Source organism: Rana temporaria, chromosome 6 (genome assembly GCF_905171775.1).
Source record: "Rana temporaria chromosome 6, aRanTem1.1, whole genome shotgun sequence".
Taxonomy (NCBI): domain Eukaryota; kingdom Metazoa; phylum Chordata; class Amphibia; order Anura; family Ranidae; genus Rana; species Rana temporaria.
This window is the reverse complement of record NC_053494.1, coordinates 74,406,549-74,426,757: the sequence shown is the minus strand read 5'-3', so window position 1 is coordinate 74,426,757 and position 20,209 is coordinate 74,406,549. Positions and strand designations below refer to the sequence as shown.

The following is a 20,209-nucleotide window of genomic DNA, read 5'->3' as shown; positions in this document are numbered from 1 at the left end:
GCGAAGATAGATGTTGAACAGTACCGGCGACAGGGGGGATCCTTGAGGGACCCCGCATGATACCGTGCGTTTTTCAGAAGTGAAAGAACCAAGTTTCACTGTTTGTGATCGGTTTTCCAAAAAGGAGGAGAACCAAGATAAATCACCTTCCGTGACTCTGGCTACTTCAACTAGCTGAGCCAGTAAGAGTTTGTGGTCTACTGTTTCAAATGCAGCGCTTAGGTCCAACAGAACCAGAAGACACGATTCTCCTTCGTCTGCAGCCTCGAGAGCATCGTCCCATATTTTGAGCAGTGCTGTCTCCGTCCCGTGCCCGGGACGGAAACCCGATTGAAAAGGATCGAGCAAATTATGGGTATCAAGATGCTGTTGCAGCTGTTGTACCACTGCTTTCTCCATTATCTTGGAGAGGACGTTCAGGCCTGTTATGGGACGACGATGTTCAGGGGCCTTGGGGGTCGAGGGTGTTTTTTTTTTAAGATAGGCTTGATTGTGCCCTGTTTCAACAGGGTGGGTACTATGCCTTCCTTAAATGATTGATTTATAAGCTGCTTGATAGGTGGTGCCAGAATATCGGCGCATTCCTTCAGCAGTTTGGTAGGGATAATGTCATAAGGCACTGTGCTATTACGCAAGGAGTCAATGATGTTTTTGGTAGTTTCAATGGAGATGGGTTTTAGGACAAACCTCGTTGGCTGCGGCCAACTTGTGTAAGAGTTGGGTGTGGGACTAGGGGGAAGATTGAGGGGGGTACTGTTTTGCTGAATGCTTTCCCGGATCCCCTCAATTTTGTTAATGAAATAATCCGATAATTCATTACAAAATTCTTGTGTGTCAGAGTTGGGGGCTTCCAAACAGACCGGATTCATGGTCTGGGTGACAAGCTTGAAGAGCTCGCGGGGGCGGTTTAGGGCATTAGAGATGATGTAGGAAAAATGATTTTTTTTGGCCTTAAAAATTTCTTTGTGGTATTTTTTTGTTACTACCTTATAGGTCAGGGATAAGCAATTAGCGGACCTCCAGATGTTGCCAAACTACAAGTCCCATGAGGCATAGCGAAACTCTGACAGCATCAAGCATGACACCCAGAGGCAGAGGCATGATGGGACTTGTAGTTTGGCAACAGCTGGAGGTCCGCTAATTGCTTATCCCTGTTATAGGTGGTATGGTTCTCATCTGAGGCGCTTCTTTTCCAAGCTGCTTCAGCTCTTCTGCGCTCTTGCTTTATCAACGCCAGCTGGTCGTTAAACCAGCCGGCGTTGTTTTTCCGGATGCATGTTTTGCGTTTCGGTGCTACTATGTAGGCTGACTGTAGTAGCGCTGCATTTATGGCATCCAGGGTTTCAGTGGCTGATTGATGAGATTGGATTGTTTTTATTTTGTTCCCCATTGTTGTTTTGAAGAGTTCCGAATGGAGCTTCTTCTGAGATCTTGTCCAGTGCGTAGTCACTGGTTTTGATGTTTTTGTTGAAGGGGCGTTTTTAATAATTATGAATTTGATTATATGGTGGTCTGTCCATGGTAGCGGCTCATTTTTTTTTGATTTTTACTTCCAGCTCGTCTGAAAATAAGATCAAGGGTGTGACCTGAGGTATGCGTAGGCCCACACACTAGCTGCTGCAGCCCTAGTGCTTTTAAGTGGTCAATGCAGGCATCAGCAATGGGATCCTGTGGGGAGTTGGCCCAGAGGTTAAAGTCACCCAGCAGCAATAGATGTTTGCTGTTTAGGGTGTAAGTGGAGATGAACTCTGTTAAAGAAGAAAGAAGCTGCGATTTTGGACCCGGTGGTCTATAGCAGAGTAGGATATGGACGGTCTCCTGGGGATTTGTTTGAAGTTGCAGAGAGAGGGTTTCCATGAATGGAAGTGGGCTTTGGAGGGTTGGTTTAATGACCGAGAGGTGACTTATGGATCACCGCCACCTCTTTGCCCCACTCTGTTTTCTGTTATTATGCGATCATTTTCTGGCACCAGTTCACTTAGAATGGTGTTACAGTCAGCTGAAAGCCAGCTTTCTGTAATAAACAGACAGTCTAAATCGCATTGTAGGATGAGATCATGGATTTCAAGTCGGTGTCTTACTGCCGATCTTGTGTTGACCAGTGCGCATGATATGCGTTTTGGTTGGTGCCATGTTTAGCGGTCGGTCGATCGATTCTAAACAGTCGTTCTTCTTTAAGGCATTTTTGGTGGCGGTCGGTAGTATTGAGGCAAATGGCTTTATGCCCCAAATGATTACTGCCGAGTATCTCAGAGTGGTCATGATTGTTGACGTCCTGGGGGGCAAAGTATTATCGGGGGGGGGGGTGTTCCGTAATGCTGGGAGGGACAATTCACTGAATCGTACTTCCCTGTTTGATCCAGAGGAAGGCAAAAACCCCTGTCCGTGCTAAGCCAATGTGCCGTGGCAGGGGAAAAAATTCCTTCCTGACCCCCCAAGGGGTGATCGGATGGATCCCTGGATCCTGGTATAAGCCTGATCAAACCCCAAACAAATGGATCATACAAGCAAACAATTGATTAGATATAAAAGATTTATTACAAAAAGCATAGAAAAATTTGACATAAGTTTAAAATATTCAGACAAGAAATGGAAAAAGTACTAATAGTGCAGATGACTGCACGTAGTCTTCTTCAGACCCCACGTAGAGAGGTTCGACTAGTTTCGCCGGTAAGGCTTCGTCAGGAACCCGTGGAGGGTGATAGTCTATAACAATTAGATAACATATTACAATGTAGTTGAAAAAATGAGAACATAGCATGAATCTATTACAAAATAAATAAATAAATAAATAAATAAATAAATATACAATCAAGGTAAGTATATTGTATTGTATACATAGAGGTTGTGGTAGCCACATTGGGCTGCAATATATTGAACACTAGAAACCATATGATGATTGTGGACTAGGGAGCCGCTCCTACCTGATAGAAGTGGGATGAGGTCACATGGAGCAGCGATCGCAACAAAACCATAACCTGGATGCAAGCGCCCCCTAGTGGTGGAAGGTGTCCCTGTGTAACAAGGATATACCTGAGAGACAGCGCAGGCCCATGAATGGACCTAATGGGAGGAAAGGAAGATAGACAATACCCAATGACACAAAGGAATAGAATACATAGGTTTAGCAATTAAGTAAATAGCGACAAAGTGCGCAAGAGATTGCTACATAAGTAAATATCACATCTGGTTAAACAATAGCGAGTAACTTACTACTATAGCCTGCTGAGTATTTCAGAGGCAAGGTAAATGAGGGTGTAGATGTCAGGTAGGTGGATGTTATTATTGATCTGTGGTTCCAAGAAGGTATGCTGAGCAGCCGATCAAATAAACAGAAACCCTTACTGCATAACAGAAAGGAGCCTAAAAAAAGATTTAATTAATTAATTAAATCAATTAATTCAGAGTAAATAATAATGAGTACCGTATTTATTCGAGTATAACGCGCAAAATTTTATACCCAAAAAAAAGTTCAAAGTTTGGGTGCGCGTTATACTCGAGGACTTTTTCCCCCCCGCCGCTACCGCCGCCGCACACGCCGCTGCTACCGCCGCCGCACACGCCGCTGCTACCGCCGCCGCCACCGAAGCCACAAACGCCGCTACAACGTTAATCACGCGGCGCGGGGGAACATTAGACAGCTTTCGTTTGAATAGCTGTTTTCCCTGCCGCGCGTAGACACTCCCCCTTGGACGGATCTGTCCAATCACGAACGAGGGGGAGTGTCTATGCGTGGCAGGGAAAACAGCTGTTCAAACGAACGCTGTCTGTAATGTTCCCGCGCGCCGCGTGATTAAAGGTAAGGGGGCACGGCTGGACACATACAGGGGGCACGGCTGGACACATACAGGGGGCACGGCTGGACACATACAGGGGGCACGGCTGGACACATACAGGGGGCACGGCTGGACACATACAGGGGGCACGGCTGGACACATACAGGGGGCACGGCTGGACACATACAGGGGGCACGGCTGGACATACAGGGGGCACGGCTGGACATACAGGGGGCACGGCTGGACATACAGGGGGCACGGCTGGACATACAGGGGGCACGGCTGGACATAAATGATTTTTGGCAATTACAATGATTTTATACCGATTTTTAATTGAAAATTAGGGGTGCGCGTTATACACGGGTGCGCGTTATACTCGAATAAATACGGTAAATGAATAAAGGTGAAAGCTACCAAGAGTCTATGAAAGGAATATACATAAATATATAAATTAATTAACTTAGTAGTAAAGATTGAGGTTGAAGTGTGATAGTATAATAAAGCTTCAACAACGGAGTGCATGGTATACCACAAAGTAACACTGCACTTGTATGGAACAGAAAAAATGTATCAAAAAGATTTTTTAATAAAAAAGTTGTAAGAAAGAATTAAATTAGATCAAGAATACCTAGTCAGTGTGGCCACATCATTTGCTTGAAGGCAAAAAGGACCCCAGCGCCGAGTATGTTAGAAGCTCACAAGTTTAAATAGGACAAGTGAATCTGCAGATTTAGGAATACAGGTTACAAGAAGGAGGTAATTAGAATATTAAAAAGAAAAAAGTCACTGCAAGAATTCACCAGAGAGAAGGAGAGTGATTGGCCAAATGCATACCTTACAGAGCTGGAAACCCACAGATCAATATAAATGCTGTCTTCACATACACAGCGAGCTCACACTGAAGCTGATGGCTGTGTGAGCTGCATATGTAGTATCCTCTATTAGGCTGCAACGGCACCACCTGTGTGTGGGCCGTCCGCCTAATCAGGGTGGGCGGGGATGGGCGGCTGACGTCACTTGGGATTCCCCTGTTAGCGCCGCCCAACTCCGTCGCACAGACACAGCCTGTGACGCCCAGAGAGGCGGCGCCAAACAGGGAACAGCAGCGGGCGCGGTCAGAGAAATGACCAACACACTGCAGCCAATGGCGTGGACCGCAGGGCGGACCTGTGCTGACATTCGAATTCTGCGATGGGATTGGCAGTGCTGGCACAGGCCCCCAACCGCCCACATAGGCAATCATGGAGCGCTGTCCTATGACAGCACTATGGAGTACTGCAAACCAGGGAGAGGAATACGATGCGAGCGCTGTATGCGGCAACAATGTTCCCACTGTTGTAGAAGAGGAACATGATAGAAAGAAAGGAAAAAAGACAAAGGAATAAAGAAATAAGAAAAAGGAAGAAATAAGAAAAAGGAGGAGAGGAAAGAAAAGTGAATGGATGGAAGAAGGAGATGAAAAATAAAATATGAGAAAAGTAGAGGGACAGAAATGACTAGCAAAGAGAGAGATACTGAAAGAAGGGGGGGGGGGGGGGGAGGACATAAAATGAATGAGGGAAACACATAAAGAGTAACAGCTGAAAGGAGAGGGGCGGCTAACAGAAAGTCCACAAGCACCAAGGTTTGTACCATACATATTTGTGTTTCTGTGCGGTAAAGCGCACAGATGCCATAAGAGAAATTACTTTACAATAATATAGCAATACATGATAATGTCATGCTGAGAGCGTGCTGTCAGGGTGTTTAAAGAAGATGGTTTTGAATCCAAATTCTAACCCATTGGCAGCACGACAGTCAGACCTGGCATAGACGATACCTATTCTCAAAGCCAAAAGGTATACAACACTGGAATAGCTGGGAATGAATTACCAGCTGCTAAACATTTGGGAAGGGTAAATGGGGAAAGGATGTAAGAGTATTGGGCATGGAGTCCCCGAAACTGATGAGATTAGCTCAGAACATATACAGAAAAATTGCAAAAAAGATTGAATAAATAAATAAAGAGAAAAATAAAGAAAATAATTATAATAAAAAAATAAAGAAAGAAAGAAAAAAAGGAAAAAAAGAAACGAAAGAAGAAGAAAATAGTCTATTAATATACATTGATCAGAGTAATAAACACAATGGGGCTGATTTACCAAGCCTTTACTCCATGACTCATGGAGTAAAAGCAGGAGTAGCAGCCGTTTTGACATTTACTAAAGAAATACGCTGCTAGTGCAGTGTATTTCCCTAGTTACTAATGTGCTCAGTGCGCCCAGGAGAGGGTGCATTGTGCACCACTACAGACCTGGCGCACAGCACATTGAAATGTAAATTGCGGGGGTTTGGGCGGGAGTTTATTAGGGGAGGGAGGGGGGTGATGCAGGGGAAGTGTAGTGACATGTGTTTGAATGTGTTTGGCGGGCCGAATTGAAAGTGAAAGTGTTTTTTGGAAACCGATCCCCGTACGCTTACACAGTGCGCCTGAACCTCGGGAGGTTCATTTGCATACTGGGCATGCGTACAGAGAAATGTCAGGGATTCCCGTGCGCCTTGTCAGTACGCTGAGAAAATCTTGGTAAATACCAAGCGGCGTACCCGTGATTGCGCTGCGTGACGCGGCGCACGGGAATCTCCGAGCGGTTTTCAGCCTGCGCTGACCATGAAGGGGAACTCCGCACCAAATTTCAAACTTGAAATCGGCGCGGGTCCCCCTCCAGGGGTACATTAGGCTCTTAGGGTTGGTCTGGAACATTAGGGGTTAAATCCGCGCCGAAAATCGGCGCGGGGTTCCCCCCCAGATCCAAACCAAGCCCTCATCCCAGGCACGCAGTCTGGCCGGACAGGAATGGGGGTGGGGACGAGCGAGCGCCCCCCCTCCTGAGCCGTACCAGACCGCATGCCCTCAACATGGGGGAGTGTGTGCTGTGGGGGAGGGGGGCACTGCCCCCCCCACCCCACAGCACTCTTGTCCCCATGTCGATAGGGACAAGAGCCTCTTCCCGACAACCCTTGCCATTGGTTGTCGGGGTATGCGGGCGGGGGCTAATCGGAATCTGCGAGCCCCCTGTAATAAGGGGGCCCCCAGATGCCGGCCCGCCACCCTATGTGAATGAGTATGGGGTACATCGTACCCCTACCCATTCACCTGGGGGAAAATGTAAAGTTAAAAAAACACACCACACAGAATAAAATGCCGGGGGATGGCGCCTATCCCTCGGTCTTTCCGGTGCCTTCCGCCAGGGTTCCGGTCTTGTTCGTCTTCTGCCGGGGGTGCGCCAACTCCCCGGTCTTTTCTCTGCTGTCTTCTCTGTTCCCTCTTCTGCCTGGCTCCCCCGCGGAGCCAGGGCTTTCTTTCCGCTTCTTTCTTCTCTGTTCCTTCTTCTGCCTGTCTCCTCCGGGAGCACAGGGCTTTCTTTCCGCTGTCTTTTTCCCTCTCTTCCATTGGATGTTGACACAACGAGGTTCCGCGCTGACATGCCGTGTGAGAGGCGGGCATCGACTTATATAAGGCAATGCCACCATGTGACCTCAACCCATGTGACATCACATTCCCTGGGCATGATGGTGGGAATGTGGTGGCATTGCCCTATATAAGTCAATGCCCACCACTCACACGGCATTCCAGCGCTGGACCTCGTCGTGTCAACATCGAATGGAAGAGAAGAGAGAGGACAGCGGAGACAAGCCCTGGGCTCCTGGAGGAGCCAGGCAGAAGCGGAAGGCACCGCAGAAGCCTGGAGGGTGGCGCCATCCGGCGGAAGACAGCGTGACAAGCCCTGTGCTCCGCAGAGGTGCCAGGCAGAAAGCGACGAAGCCCGGGACCCTCCCCCATAGGCAAGGAGCCTCATGGTGAAGGGGGTCCCGGCGGAAGACGGCGCAGAAGACGGGGGGCAGGTGCACCCCCCGCAGAAAGCGACAAAGCCCGGGACCCTCCCCCATAGGCAAGGAGTCTCATGGTGAAGGGGGTCCCGGCGGAAGACGGCACAGAAGACGGGGGGGCAGGTGCACCCCCCGCAGAAAGCGACAAAGCCCGGGACCCTCCCCCATAGGCAAGGAGTCTCATGGTGAAGGGGGTCCCGGCGGAAGACGGCGCAGAAGACGGGGGGGCAGGTGCACCCCCCGCAGAAAGCGACGAAGCCCGGGACCCTCCCCCATAGGCAAGGAGCCTCATGGTGAAGGTGGTCCCAGCGGAAGACAGTGCAGAAGACGGGGGGGGGGCAGGTGCACCCCCCGCAGAAAGCGACGAAACCCGGGACCCTCCCCCATAGGCAAGGAGCCTCATGGTGAAGGGGGTCCCGGCGGAAGACGGCGCAGAAGACGGGGGGGCAGGTGCACCCCCCCGCAGAAAGCGACAAAGCCCGGGACCCTCCCTCATAGGCAAGGAGCCTCATGGTGAAGGGGGTCCCGGCGGAAGATGACGCAGAAGACAGGGGGGGGGCAGGTGCACCCCCCACAGAAAGCGACGAAGCCTGGGACCCTCCCCCATAGGCAAGGAGCCTCATGGTGAAGGGGGTCCCAGCGGAAGACGGCGCAGAAGACGGGGGCAGGTGCACCCCCGCAGAAAGCGACGAAGCCCGGGACCCTCCCTCATAGGCAAGGAGCCTCATGGTGAAGGGGGCTCCGGCAGAAAACAGCCCGGGGGGGGGCTACACCCCCCCCGGCAGAAATCGACGAAGCCCGGAGCCTTCCCCCATAGGCAAGGAGCCTCATGGTGAAGGGGGCTCCGGCAGAAAACAGCCCGGGGGGGCTACAGCACCCCCCCGGCAGAAATCGACGAAGCCCTGTTTTCTGCCGGAGCCCCCTTCACCATGAGGCTCCTTGCCTATGGGGGAGGGCTCCGGGCTTCGTCGCTTTCTGCGGGGGGGTGCACCTACCCCCCGTCTTCTGCGCCGTCTTCCGCCGGGACCCCCTTCACCATGAAGCTCCTTGCCTATGGGGGAGGGGGTCCTGGCGGAAGACGGCTCGCTCGTCCCCACCCCCATTCCTGTCCGGCCAGACTGCGTGCCTGGGATAAGGGCTTAGTCTGGATCTTGGGGGGGGGACCCCACGCTGGTTTTCGGCGCGGGTTTAACCCCTTATGTTCCACCTGGAGGGGAACCCACGTTTTTTTTTTTTGGTCTGGAGTTCCCCTTCATGAACAGCGATCTGTCATTTACCCATGTCAGTCCCACCCCCCCTTCAGTTAGAACACACCCAGGGAACATATTTAACCCCTCCCTCGCACCTAGTGTTAACCCCTTCCCTGCCAGTGGCATTTTTATAGTAAGCAATGCATTTTTATAGCACTGATCGCTAGAAAAATGCCAATGGTTCCAAAAAAGTGTCCGATGTGTCCGCCATAATGTCGCAGTACCGATAAAAATCGCTGATCGCCCCAATAACTAGTTAAAAATAAAAATTAACAAAAATGCCATATTTTGTAGACGCTATAACTTTTGCCAAAACCAATCAATAAACGCTATTTGCAAATTTTTTGGAAACAAAAAGATGTAGAATATGTATCGGCCTAAACTGAGGGATTTTTAAATTTTTATAATATATATTTTTGGGGATATTTATTATAGCAAAAAGTCAAAATTATTCTTTATTTTTTTAAATTGTCGCTCTATTTTTGGTTATAGCTCTAAAAAAAAAAAAAAAAACCAGAGGTGATCAAATACCACCAAAATAAAGCTCTCTTTGTGGGAAAAAAAAGGTGCCAATTTTGTTTGGGAGCCACGTCGCACGACTGCGCAATTGTCAGTTAAAGCGACGCCGTGCAGAATCACAAAAACTTGCCAGGTCATTGACCAGCAATATGGTCCGGGGCTCAAGTGGTTAAAAAATAACAAAACACTAAAGTTAGCCCAATTGTTGGTGATAATGTGAAAGATGATGTTACACCAAGTAAATAGATACCTTACATGTCACGCTTTACTATTGCAAACACTCATGGAATGGGGCCAAACTTCAGTACTTTAAAATCCCCATAGGCGACCTTTTTTTTCAGGTTACCAGTTTATAGCTACAGAGAAAGTCTAGTGCTAAAAGTATTACTCTCTCTCTAACGCATGCGTCAATACCTCACATGTGTGGTTTGAACGGTGTTTACATATGTGGGCGGGACTTATGCAAGTGCCGCCCACATATGTAAACATCGTTCAAACCACACATGTGAGGTATTGACGCGTGCGTTAGAGCGAGAGCAATACTTTTAGCACTAGACTTTCTCTGTAGCTATAATCTGGTAACCTGAAAAAAAAAAAAAGGTTGCCTATGGGGATTTTAACCACTTCCATACAGGGCACTTACGTACCTTCCCGCCCAAGCCAATTTTCAGCATTCAGCACTGTCGCACTTTGAATGGCAATTGCGCGGTCATGCTACACTGTACCCAAACAAAATTGGCGTCCTTTTTTCCCCACAAATAGAGCTTTCTTTTGGTGGTATTTGATCACCTCTGATCAAACACCTCTGAACAACTAAAAGACTGAAAATTTTGAAAAAAAATTACGGTGTTTTTTTTTCTGTTAATTTTTTTGTAAATAAGTAAGTTTTCTCTTTCAAATCCGGGCACTGATATGGCGGCACTGATGAGATGGCACTGATGGACATCGATGAGGTAGTACTGACGGGCACAGATAAGGTGGCACTGATTGGCGGCGCTGGTATGCGGCACTGATGGGCACACATAGGCGGCACTGATGGGCACACATAGGTGGCACTGATGGGCACATAGGCGGCACTGATGGGCACATAGGTGGCACTGATGGGCACTCATGGGCGGCACTGATGGGCACACATAGGCGGCACAGATGGCCACTCATGGGTGGCACTTATGGGTGGCACTGATGGAAACTTATGGTTGGCACAGATGGGCACTGATAGGTGGGCACTGGGCATGGATGGGCACTGTGGGGTGGCACTGATGGACACTGTGGGGTGGCACTGATGAACACTGTGGGGTGGCACTGATGGACAATGTGGGGCGGCACTTATTTTTCCTATGTTGCCAGTCAGTGCCCATGTGTGGGCACTGATTGGCATCTTTTTTTATTTTTTAATGTTTTTTTTTTTTTACTTTTTTTTTTTTTGTTGCCCTTCCCTGGTGGTCCAGGGTGGGCTTCCCTGGTGGTCCAGTGTGGCGATCCGAGGGGGGCTGCGCTGATAAACAATCAGCGCGAACCCCCCCTGTCAGGAGACCTGCCGATCGGCTCTCCTCTACTCGCGTCTGTCAGACGCGAGTGAGGAAGAGTCATCAACGGCTCTTCCTGTTTACATCGTGATCAGCCGTGGTTGGACACGGCTGATCACGTGGTAAAGAGCCTCCGTGAGAGACTCTTTACCGAGATCGGTGTTGCGGGGTGTCAGACTGACACCCTGCAACAACGATCGCCGCGATGCGCGCCCCCGGGGGCGCGCAGCGGTTTAGAATCCTGAGGACATCATATGACGTCCAGTCAGGATTCTACAACCACTTTGCCGACGTCAATTTGTCATTGGCGGGCGGCAAGTGGTTAAAGTACTGAAGTTTGGCGCCATTCCATGAGTGTTTGCAATATTAAAGCGTGACATGTTAGGTATCTATTTACTCGGTGTAACATCATCTTTCACATTATCACCAAAAATTGGGCTAACTTTAGTGTTTTGTTAATTTTTAACCACTTGAGCTCCGGACCATATTACTGGTCAATGACCGGGCCAGTTTTTGTGATTCGGCACTGCGTCGTTTTAACTGACAATCGTGCGACGTGGTTCCCAATCAAAATTGTCGTCCTTTTTTTCCCCACAAATAGATTATTAAATGTGCTTGTTCACTTCTGTCTGGGAGGACAGGGGCATTTTAATTATTATTATTTATTTTTGTTACGTAATAATTCACTAAGACCTCCCCTTCAGGCTGGAAAGCATGAGTTCAGGGGAAAAAAAAAGCTCTCATGCCATTGCAGCTTTGTTCCTACATGTGTGATGAACTGAGTCTGCTCAGACACTTAGAAAAAATTTGCCTTTCTTTTTAAAAGGTGAAAATCACTTGGATGCTCCTAGAGCTTGGTTGGGTTAATATCAGGTGTAAGCACTTACAAGCTCACCCAAACTAGAGACTGAAATTTGTTCATGTGATTTCAATTGCTTCATTACTAGCACATGTTATAAAAAGCGTGGATCGATCAGTCCTCAGCTGCCCTCATAGGGGCAGGCAGGAATGCTGTTGCTAAACAGAAATGTGGTTTGTTGCATGTTTATTTTTATTTTGCCAATGGTTTTTGTTTATTTTTAAATGATGTTCACTTTGATGTATTTGTCTCTGCTGCTTTATTTTGATAAAAATTTCTGAAGATTTTGGGACGTTAAACCTATGTTTATTTTGATTTTTGAAATGTATTTTTGTTTGTGTGTGTGTGTGTGTGTGTGTGTGTGTGTGTGTGTTTGTTTGTTTGTCTTTTTTTTGCTTTCCTTGTTTTGTTGACCAATAAAAATTACTTTAAAATTTTGAAGTTTGTTTTTTGTTACTTTTTCATGCTACATATTTTGACAGCTGCAGCTGAAATAGGTTTGGGCCTAACAAATTAAGTGTGATTTTTGTCTAAGCTTCTTTCCTGGTGTGTAATCATGAAATGTTTGCCATGTTTATTCTCCATGAATTTAAAGACAAAGTGGTAAGTATATTCTTTTTACTGCAGTGGTCCTCAGCCCTCAAGTACCCCCGACAGGACATGTTTTGTGGATTTCTCTTATCAAGAATTGCTGTCCAGACTGTCTTTTAAAGCACATGTGCAAGATGAAGGAAAACCTGCAAACATGGCCTGTTGGGGGGGGGGAGGGGGGGGTATTGGCGGACAGGCTTGAAGTGCTGATTTACAGCACTGTGCTTAAATCTAGCGCAAGGCAATCCTATTCAAATTGTGGGTGTTTGAGGGATGCCAAGTGAGTGTTAGAACCCCTGCTTGTGTTTTTTTTTTTGGGTTGAGCTTTGTGTCCCTTTTCGTAAAATTGGCTTCACTTCCTGTCACACAGCTGAACAGGAAGTGAGGTTAAAACCCTACCAGTGTCTTTTCTTGGGGACACAGGTCAATCTAACTAGTGTCCCCATTAAGCAAATTGCACTCCAGCACTGCTGTGTACACCCCAAATCATGGGTCTTCAAACTACGGCCCTCCAGTTGTTCAGGAACTACAATTCCCATCATGCCTAGTCATGTAGTTTGAGGATCCCTGCCCCAAATGATTATTTAGTTTGGGGTTTAGTAAAGGCAAAGCCACTCTGCAGTACAAGCATAGTTGCTGAAAATCAGAGAGGAAGCACTGATGGTTTTAACATCCAATCCTGTAGAAGCAAAGTTGTTTTGTTTTCTTCCTTGCTTGTCCACTTGTAGTGCAAAGTGGATTTGCCTTTAGTAAATGGACCCCAAAGTCCAAGATCCCTAATAATTTGGGGTGTACACAGCAAAATGCTAGAGTACAATTTACATAATGGGAAACTATTTAGATTGATCTCTGTGTCCCCAAGAAAATATATTAGTAAGGTTTTACCCTCACTTCCTGTTTGGCTATGTGACAGGAAGTGAATGAATTTGAATTAGAAAGGGTGAAGACACCTCACAAATGTTGTCACTATCAGGGGTGCAGACATCCCCAAAAAATGAGCAGATAATACTTATTTGCAAATTAATAATTTTTTAGTTAACATTGGGTGGTGTTTGTGGGTGGCCCTAACACACACATTCATACATATTAGCAACGCTGTATCCTGGCCTATTGGCATGGTTATATTTTCTTAGGCCTCTCAATAATACTCTCTGAAATTTGTGCTTAAACTAGAACTATAATCAACACTTTTTATTTTCTTTAATTTTGGATAGAGTGAGGGAGGGTTATAGGCCCTGTCAGTTTATTTTGTATTATCTGTGTCCAATTGGGGAGATTTGCCTTCACTTCCTGCCCCATAGCCAAACAGGAAGTGAGAGAAAAACTATGCTAATTAAGGGAATCCAGTAACCCCCTCCCCCCCAGAACTAGTGTGTGGGTCCCCTGAAAATTCCTGTGCGGGTCATACAAAAACAGGGTGTGGCTTTGACAGGAAGGGGTGGGTGATTTTTCTATAAGTAGGTGCAGAAATGTAGTCAGGCCTAGGGCAGCACAAAACCTAAATATACTACTGCATATTAGGGCTTATTTAGACAGGATCCGATTTACAGCATGTTTTTATATTGTGGGAGGAAACCCACGCAGGCACAGGGAGAACATGCAAACTCCAGGCAGAAGAAGTCACGGGCGGGATTCGAACCAGCGACCCTTTTGCTGCTAGGTCAAAGTGCTATACACTACACCACTGTGCTGAACGAACATGATTGCAGCTGAAAGCATGAGATCTTTTTTTTTTTTTTCCAATACCATGCTTTCCAGCCTTATTGACCCAGCCTCTCTCCATAAAGAGGACCTGTCAGACACTAGTCCTATCACAAGGGATGTTTACATTCCTTGTAATAGGAAGAAAAGTGATCCAAAATAAAAAAAAGTGACAAAAAAGTGCAAGAAGAAAAATATGAGGTAAAAAATAATAAAAAAATAAATTAAACGCCCCTGTCCCTAGAAGCTCGCACTCAGAAGCGAATATGCATGTAAGTCCCGCCCACATATGTAAACACCATTCAAACCACACATGTGAGGTATTGACGCATGCGTTAGAGCGAGAGCAATAATTCTAGCCCTAGACCTCCTCTGTAAGTCTGAACTGGTCACCTGTAAAAAAAAAACAAGCATCGCCTATGGATATTTTTATGTCCCGAAGTTTGGCGCCATTCCATGAGTGTGTGCAATATTAAACCGTGACAAGTTGGTATCTATTTACTCGGTGTAACATCATCTTTCACATTATCCATAAAAATTGGGCTAACTTTACTGTTTTGTTATTTTTTAATTCATGAACCGTGTTTTTTTTTTGGGCCAAAAAAAAAGGCGTTAGAAAAATTATTGCGCAAATACCGTTGGAAATCAAATAAAAAATGACCGCCACTTTATTCCCTAGGGTGTCTGCTAAAAAATATAATTTTTACATGAAGGAGAGAAGTGCCAGAATAGGCGCGGTATGGAAGTGGTTAAAGTGAAATAATAAAAGTGAAATATTCCTTTAAATTTCATACGGGGGGGGGGGTTACATGCATGTTTACCATGCTTAGAACTGTCCCTGTACAAGATGTCATTTCTGAAGTGAAAAAAAATTATAATTTTAAAGTACTCATAGCTATAAAGAATACAGTCATTGCTCATTAAAACTAAAAAAAAATAAAAATGTATGGGGGTCCCCCCAAATTAAATTACCAGGCCCTTCAGGTCTGGAATGGATATTAAGGGGAACCCCGCCGTAAAAACAAAAAAAAATGGCGTGGAGTCCCCCTAAAAATCCACACCAGACCCTTATCCGAGCATGTTAACCTGGCCGACCGCAGAAAAGAGGGGGGGACAGAGTGCGGCCCCCCCTCTCCTGAACCGCACCAGGCCACATGCCCTCAACATGGGGAGGATGTCCCCATGTTGATGGGGACAAGGGCCTCATCCCCACAACCCTTGCCCGGTGGTTGTGGGGGTCTGCGGGCGGGGGGCTTATCAGAATCTGGAAGACCCCTTTAACAAAGGGGACCCCCATATCCCGGCCCCCCCCTGTGTAAAATGGTAATGGGGTACATTGTACCCCTACCATTTTACAAAAAAAAAGTGACAAAAGTGTGAAAAATGACAGTAGCCGTTTTTGACAATTCCTTTAATAAAATCTTCTTTCCGCGGTTCCTTCTTCTTCTTTCATTCGGGTTTCTTCCTCTGCTTCTTTCTTGGGTCTTCTCGTCCACATGTTGCCGTCTTGCCGTCTTCTCCCATCTTCTTCTCTGTCCGTCGACCTTCTCGTCCCGCATCTTCTTGATCTTCTGGGTGCTGCGCTTGAAATTGAATTCCCCCGCCGTGTGACGCTCTGTGACCCCGCCCCCCTCTGACGCACATGACTTTCTAAGGAGTTTACTTGTGGCGTCAGAGGGGGGCGGGTCCCAGGAGCAGAACACGGAGGCCAATTCAAATTCAAGCGCTGCGTCCGGGGAAGAAAAAGATGTGGAAGAGAAGGCTGGCGGACGGACGGAGAAGACAGGAGAAGACACCGGGCAAGATGTGGACGAGAAGGCCGACAGACAGAGAAGATAGAAGAACACGTCGGGCAAGATGTGGACGAGAAGAACCAAGAAAAAAGCAGAGGAAGAAACCCGAATGGAAGAAGAAAAGAAGATTTTATTAAAAGATTTGTCAAAAACCGGCTACTGTCATTTTGAACACTTTTGAATTTTTTTTGGGGTGAAATGGTAGAGGTACAGTGTACCCCATTACCATTTCACATAGGGGGGGCCAGGATCTGGGGGTCCCCTTTGTTAAAGGGGTCTTCCAGATTCTGATAAGCCCCCTGCCCGCAGACCCCCACAACCACTGGGCAAGGGTTGTGGGGATGAGGCCCTTGTCCCCATCAACATGGGGACATCCTCCCCATGTTGAGGGCATGTGGCCTGGTGCGGTTCAGGAGAGGGGGGGCCGCACTCTGTCCCCCCCTCTTTTCTGCAGCCGGCCAGGTTAACGTGCTCGGATAAGGGTCTGGTGTGGATTTTTAGGGGGACTCCACACCATTTTTTTTTTATTTGGGGTGCAGTTCCCCTTAAAATCCACACCAGACCTGAAGGGCCTGGTATGGATATTTGCCGGGAACCGCACGTCTTTTTTTTTTGTTTTTACGGCGGTGTTCCCCTTAATATGCATTCCAGACCTGAAGGGCCTGGTAATTTAATTTGGGGGGACCCCCATACATTTTTTTGGGGGTTTTATGAATTAATCCTGTCAGAATTGTCAGAGCCGACAATTCATTATAGCCGCGTGTGAATTTTTAAATGACTTTTTTTCCTTCTGAATGTCATTTTGTGCAGGGGCAGTTCTAAGTGCGGGAAAAATGCGCTATTTCACATGCTGACATTACACCCCCCCTAGGTACGAAATTTAAAGGAATATTTCACTTTTATTGTTTCACTTTAAGCATTATTAATTTCACTGCTCCCGAAAAAACGGCCGTTTTAAAAAAATAAAAAAAGCATTGATACATGTCCCCTGGGGCAGGACTGAGGTCCCCAAACACTTTTTAGGACAAAACTTGCAGATTAGCCTTTAAAATGAACACTTTTGATTTCTCCCATAGACTTCTATAGGGAGTTCGGCGCGGCTTTACATATTACTTGCAATGCGCCGGCTGCTACGCTGGTTCATGCGCCTAATTAAGGCTTCACCCGGAGTACTAATTAAGGCATGAACCAGCGCAGCGCACTGACAATAGTAAATCAGCCCTAATGACTTGTCCAAAGCCTTAATCACCATCGGAGTATATGGCAAGCATCTTATTTGGAAACGTCATGGATGCTAATGATGCATCCAAGTCAAGGACAACTCTGAAAAACAGAGCATTCCGAACCCTTAAGAGTAGTCGATAACAGACCTATCAACTGTATAAAACTAGGTGGTGCTATAAAGTTGTTAAAGAAATGGTTTGTAACTGATGTTCTCATTCAGTCCGGGATGCTGGGTAGCCCTCAGCGTATATATCCATCTGGCTTCAGTCTGTAACAGACGCTTATCAGCATCACCCCCATGTTCATTCAGTGGGATATGTGCTAAAGCGTAGAAGCCTAGCATTGCACGGTTGTGATTATGGAATAATCCTATGTGCCGGCTAATGGGTGTTTCCATTAGCTTCTTGGATACTGATAAGACGTGGTCTCTTATCCTACAAAAGAAATTGCGTTTCGTCTTTCCTACATAGTAGGCCCCACAGTTGCACTTCATTAGATATATTATCCCCACCGTTTGACAGGTTGCACGGAATTTTGGTGACCATGTGTCTCCATTCGGAAGAGTAATGCTAGTGCCCCTCAGAATGTAACGACAACAGTTACATTTGCCACAGGGGAAAGTGCCCATCTGGGTAGGCTTGGGAATAGTTTGAACCACATAGTGGCTTGAAACTGCTTTATCTTTTATCGATAGAGAGCGCTTAAAGGTGATTTGAGGTGTTGGATTAATATACTTGCTGATTTTCTTGTCCGAGGTGAGTAAGTACCAAAATGTATTGTAAATTTTGCGGATTGAGCCGTGTTGACGATTAAAGCATGTAATCACTCTGGTAGTGTTAGTCTTGGGTGTATCCTTGGGTTTATAGATGAGGGAGTTTCTTTGTAAGGCACTTGACTTGTTGTAGGCTCTACGTAGGCAGGTCTTACTATAGCCTCTAGTCCTTAGGCGTGCATCTAGTGATGCAGCTTCCCTTTTGAAGTCATTCTCTTGAGAGCAATTGCGTCTCAGTCGTAGATACTGACTATAGGGTATACTGTTAATAAGGGACTTGGGATGTGAGCTAGTGGCGTGCAACAAACTGTTGCCAGCCGTAGGCTTCCTGTATAGCGTGGAACAGAGACAACCCCCTTCATCTATATACAGTTCCACGTCCAGGAAGGTGATGTGTTCCTGGCTGAAATTGTAGGTGAATTTGAGGTTATAATGGTTGGTTTGAAGACCATCCAAGAAAGCCACCAACTCCTCTCTAGGCCCCGCCCACACCATGAAAACATCGTTGATATAGCGGTGCCACGTGAGCACGCTATCCGACGAAGTACCGTTGTGTTCCTCACTGAACAGGTCGCGCTCCCACCCCCCCAGGTACAAGTTGGCGTATGAGGGGGCACAGCCCGCCCCCATAGCCACACCTTGCACCTGGAGGTAGTGGGAGCGCTTGAAAAGAAAGATATTGTTAGTGAGTATGAACTCAAGCATCTCGATTATGAAGTTATTATACTTGGACCTATTTTTATTGCGTTCATTAAGAAAACTCCTCACCACTTGAGTACCAAAGGCATGGGGAATAGAGTTGTAAAGTGCCTCAATGTCGATGGCTACTAGCCATGCATTGGGAGGAATGTTGAGCCCATCAATAATTTTAAGGAGTTCTATAGTGTCCTTCACATGAGAAAACAAGCTTTGTACGTGTGGGTACAAGGTATTCATCAATTATTGGGCTTATATTCTCAGTCAGGGAGCCACAACCTCATACCATAGGACGGCCTGGAGGCAAGTACCTTTGTGGATTTTGGGTAAGGCGTAAAAGGTGGGAGTTGTAGGACTTAGAACGTTCAAAAATTGTAGTGTATTGTCATCGATAATGCCTGTACGGTGAGCACGGTTCAGAATTGAACGGTATTTAGCGATGCTTTGTGTCAGCATTGAGGCCGGTACGGGTCTATACCATTCTCTATTGCTGAGGATTAGGGATGAGCCGAACATACCCGGGTTCGGTTCGCACCAGAATGGTCGAACAGACCACGGTTTTGAACGAACATTTAGGACCCCATTGAAGTCTATGGGACTCGAACGTTCGAATTCAAAAACGCTCATTTTAAAGGCCAATATGCAAGTTATTGATGGAAAACGTCTTTGAGAACCCGGGTCTTGTCCCAGGGAACATGTATCAATGGAAAAAAAAGTTTTAAAAACTGTCGTTTTTTCATGAGCAGCGATTTTAATGATGCTTACAGTGAAAAAAAAAATTCCTTTTAAATATGGTACCTGCTGGTTGTCTATAGTAGTGGCCCGTGTTTAGAAATGTCCCTGCACAACATGAGATTACTCTCAGAAAAAAGTAATTTAATACTGCTTGCGGCTTTAATGTAATGGTTGTTCCCTGCAATATGGATAAAAATCATTGAACAAAATAGCATGAGTTCCCCCGCCACCACTCCCCCCAGGTCATTACAAGACCCAGTGCCGATCCTGACCTCCCTGGGGCCCTAAGCAAAATGACATGGCACATTAAGAATGAGAATCGGGGGGGGGGGGGGACGCGCTGATGACAGTGACATGTCACATTAAAGAAAGTTGATAGCGGGGGGAGGGGCTGTTCTGCTGTCGGAAATGACTCAGCTAGCGAGATTAGAAGCGGGGTGAGGGGGCGAAAATGTCTTCTCACCAGGCGGGGCCTCTAGTAATTTGGGGGGCCCTTTGCAGCTTTGCGGGACCCTAAGCGGCTTGCATAGTGAGCCTATAGCGAGGATCGGCCCTGACAAGACCGTCTGGCCCTATATACATTGAACAGCAGTATACAGGCATTGCAAACAAGATAAGGACTGTAGGTTTCTTAAGTAGAATCCGAACCATGTCATACTTTGCTCCTGCATATTTCACAATTTCCTAAAAAGACCCTCAACAAACTACATGACACTTGTGCCTGATGAGGCCACTCAGGGCCGTCTTAATAGCATCATGGGCCCCTGGGCAAAGTAATGCTCTGGGGCCCCTACAATGGAGACAGTGCATGTAAACAGAAATCAAGTAGGTAGAAGGTAGGGGATATCTGGGGTGTAGAGGGAGGGGTCAGAGTGCTGGGGGATAACTGGGATGTAGAGG

General features: G+C 46.8%; 1 long non-coding RNA gene across 2 annotated transcripts; it reads right to left on the bottom strand.

The window, feature by feature from the left end:
• Nucleotides 1-2,443: 2,443 nt before the first annotated feature.
• Nucleotides 2,444-4,758, bottom strand: LOC120943563. Of its 2 annotated transcripts, XR_005750298.1 has the most exons (5): nucleotides 4,611-4,758; nucleotides 4,405-4,498; nucleotides 3,214-3,363; nucleotides 2,925-3,063; nucleotides 2,444-2,706 (listed from the first exon to the last, which is right to left on the bottom strand). It is a non-coding gene; the product is annotated as an uncharacterized LOC120943563 (long non-coding RNA). The 2 variants fall into 2 exon arrangements; XR_005750299.1 differs by lacking the exon at nucleotides 4,405-4,498 and having other exon boundaries at nucleotides 2,446-2,706.
• Nucleotides 4,759-20,209: the final 15,451 nt, after the last annotated feature.